The sequence below is a fragment of the Ochlerotatus camptorhynchus genome, unplaced genomic scaffold (genome assembly GCF_037179485.1).
Source record: "Ochlerotatus camptorhynchus isolate MF236.1 unplaced genomic scaffold, CSIRO-AGI_Acam_v1.1 ptg000151l, whole genome shotgun sequence".
Classification (NCBI taxonomy): domain Eukaryota; kingdom Metazoa; phylum Arthropoda; class Insecta; order Diptera; family Culicidae; genus Ochlerotatus; species Ochlerotatus camptorhynchus.
The window spans coordinates 1,544,489-1,548,168 of record NW_027040641.1 but is presented as its reverse complement, the minus strand read 5'-3'; the positions used below and the strand labels follow the sequence as shown (position 1 = coordinate 1,548,168).

Here is a 3,680-nt window from a genome sequence, read left to right as displayed (position 1 = left end):
CTACTTACTACTCTCTGACGACTGTGCTGGGGAAGCAGCATATGCATGTAGATAATTGGTGGATTTGTTAGTTAATTCGACGCTTTTGGACAATGCTGGACAGTTACCAGTTTTTCATTAGAGTTTCAATGTTGTTAAAAATCAACATTCGGAAGCATTGTTATCGATGCGTAGCCATATTTCTGATCGATTGGTGATAAAATTATTGAAATTGGACCAGGGTCAGCTGAGTTATTAACGTTCAAAATCTTTCTTAATTTGTTACATGTTCCATTTTTGGTTTTCACAAAGTGTACCCCCATATAGAAGTCAAAGACGTAGTCCTACGTCAAAAGTAAAAGACCCTATTTTCAATGTTTTTAAGATCAAAATAATTTAAAGATCCTAGGAACTCTAGTGGTACCACAATTTTTGAAATTCATCAAGAAATGGCTAAGCGTGGCTAAGCTATGCCATTGCAAAATTGCCATTACACGCATCGTATTTGGAGGCATCGTATTCGGAGTGTTAAAATGTTTCCAATAAATACGTTTTCAAGATTTTTGGAGCAGATTACACCTAGTCTTAGAAATAAATCTATGGTATTACAGAGCTCCGGTGGACGCACCTAGCCACGAAAGAAAATCGATAAATAGAAAACTTACAGCCTTTCAAAGTGACCTGGGTCAAATAGATCCCAAGGTACAGACAGAGGATAATGGATCATTCTAGCAAATTAAAATGACGTTTCTTACCACTTGAACTTTACCATGGAGGAATATTTTGAGATTTTTATTTAGAACTTCCAGAAAATAGGGTTGTATTTATAAGAAGCGTAAAAATTCCGAAATTTATTGCCTCATTTTCTTAAAATCACTGGTTGAAGATCGTCCAAAAACTGCTCGTTTAAATGAAAAATTAATCGTCATGTGCATACACTCAAAAATAAATAAAACAAAAAAAGCTTAAAAAGTATGCAAATTCTAGCTTCACCTAATTCAGTCCTAGCCATGATTACGTCGGCGAACATTTCAAATTTTGCATCAGTCTACTAGTCATGCATGATAAATTCGAAATAATCACTTGAGATAAAAATATATCTTTTCAGTATTAAGTTTTATTCTTTTAGAATATTAATATGCAATCAAAAATTATTAAAATTCAATCAAAAAAGATTAAAATTTAATCAAAAATGATTAAAATTTATTCTAACAAAATAACTTTCACTTAAATCAACCATGATAAAACTGGGTTTAAAATAAGATGATTTTTTATAGAAAGAGATAATTAATTTGTAATCATTTGATATGATTCAACTGAGTTTAAGGTCAAATTGATTAAATTTTAAGCAAAATGAGAATATTTTAATATATCAGTGTAGGGGAAACAATTGAAATTGTATTTTACTCCTTCCTGCAATAAGTACAAGGAAGCTATGCAAAACTTTATGAGAAATTGGTCATTATCGAGTAATGGCTAAACTAATCAAAACTTATTGATGCACCATAATCATTAAAGTTTTGCGAAAATCCAATCGGTAGGAGTTCAAAAATGGCAATGATTGATTAAATTATGGTGTTAATCGACGATCTTTAAGGAAATACAAAACTATTTATGTATTTTCCGAGATAGTTTCTGTGCATCCATGACGATTTAATTCGATTGATTTATTTCTACTGCATATTAGATATCTGAAAAAAAACTATACAAAAATAAAAATCCAATAAATTTATTCGTGGGTTATTTTATTGGATCATGATTAAAAAATGACCCATGCCTGGAAAATTGGTAAATTTAAATTGCTAGAATGGAAGTGGTCAGTTGATTTGTGAAAACCATTCCCATTTCAACGGTGCCCTTTCTCACGCTTCGTTTTTTAAATGCTCCGTCGGAATGAGACAGCATTACAAACAAAGCATGATGTAATACTCAGCCGGTGTTCATAATACGCTTGGCAGCATGGTTGGCTATATGCATGCAAAACCGCTTACCACCAGAATTTGTTTAGAAGATGGACACACAATCAGGACGTTACAAATAAGGAGCATTTACCTTGTCTTTTCATACAGGAATCCCCCGAAGAGTGCGATGGTTGGTTCAATCCACGCACCGCCAATTCTCGGCAGTACTCCTACAAATCCAGCTGGTGTTTTGTAACACTAATAAAAATAACCAATCCAAACCAATTGTGGGATAGCTGTACCATACGGATTACTGTTCGCTTATGGTATTTGTTTATTAGGGAAGTTATTAAGAAAGTTAAAGAAATTTTCTTCCATCGACCTGATCCACTCAATTTATTTTAGCAGCTGAGTCACCCACCGTGCTCTTCGGGGTATTCCTGTAGCGCTATTCATCACAGAGAGAGAGAGAGAGAGAGAGAGAGAGAGAGAGAGAGCACAGCGAATGTGTTTTTCCGTTTGATAAGAAAGGCGAATCGACCATGCTAGAACGCCACCTGTGTCTATAGCTGAACTCGTGCAGCTCAATCGAGTGGTATTGAACTTGAGTGATAGCAGGCGGGAAAAGGGAATTTTAAACAAACAAGCAAATCCAATGAAGCCGGTTGGCTGTTGTTGCCGTAGTAGCATTTTTCGATCGGCGCAGAGAGAGAGAGCCAGAGAGGGATGGGACAAACTGAATATGATGATGATTCATTTTCGTATTGTTGCGTCAGATGAACAGTTGTGTGTGAGAAAGTGGAACTCGGATGTAGAATAAGAGCAGGTGTGTTCAAATTTGAACTGAGCATAAATCCTGATATCGATCGCATGAATCTTCAGATGTTTTGATGTTGTAAATGTTTAACGTGTCGTAATAACCCATGCTTTAATAGAACCAAACGCTTTCGAATAATCTTCTAACGGTTTATTGAAAGCCAATAAAACAATCGCGTTTATTTTCGTATTTAATGCAACTGATGTTTTATATTTTTTAAAAGGAGAAATCGTTCGAGCAGAAACAGGCATAAGGGCGAATCTTTTTCTCTTTTAACAATCTGCATCAAATTACTCAATCGACTCAATAATCGTACATTCAAACGGTTTAGCGATGTGGTGCTGGTAAAAGCCGGCCTGATCTGCGATTTCATTCGAGGAATGGTTGAATGATGCGAGTACAGGAATACAGATAGCCTTTGCCACTGTAGGGGTCATAATATACTAGCGCACACAAATGGGTTACATTTTCTCCGTAACAAAGGGAATTTGCACCCGTGTATGTAAAATACACTTGACCCGATTTATTTTTAGATGATAACTTGTCTCAGTCGCTGTGTACGTGAAAGTTGCTTATTGTTTGGATATAAAAGTGGTTTATATAGGACCAGGCCACTGTCATAGGCGGCGTGGTTCTGAATTTCCACAATAATTGATGTGGGATAAGAAATAAAGGTAAAAGAAAATCTCTGCCGAAACCCGGGATTGAACCGGGGACCTTTAGATCTTCAGTCTAACGCTCTCCCAACTGAGCTATTTCGGCTACATTCGCTTTTGTATTACAAAGTGATACTATAGACCTAATAGATCAAAAGAATCATCGATATTGAGGCATGTTTCAATTTGTGTTTATTATGTAAATGTAAACAAACTGCTATGGTAATTCGCTGTGCTGGTTTGTTCTTGTAAATTGCAAGAAGAGGTTGTATAGGATTGACACATTTTTTTTCCTCTGTTCGGGACATAAATCCACTGCGACCATTT

At 35.7% G+C, this 3,680-nt stretch overlaps 1 non-coding gene across 1 annotated transcript; it reads right to left on the bottom strand.

Annotated features, from left to right (window-relative positions):
- Positions 1 to 3,386: 3,386 nt before the first annotated feature.
- TRNAF-GAA (transfer RNA phenylalanine (anticodon GAA)) lies at positions 3,387 to 3,459 on the bottom strand. Its single transcript has one exon. It is a non-coding gene; the product is annotated as a tRNA-Phe (tRNA).
- Between the last annotated feature and the right edge of the window lie 221 nt (positions 3,460 to 3,680).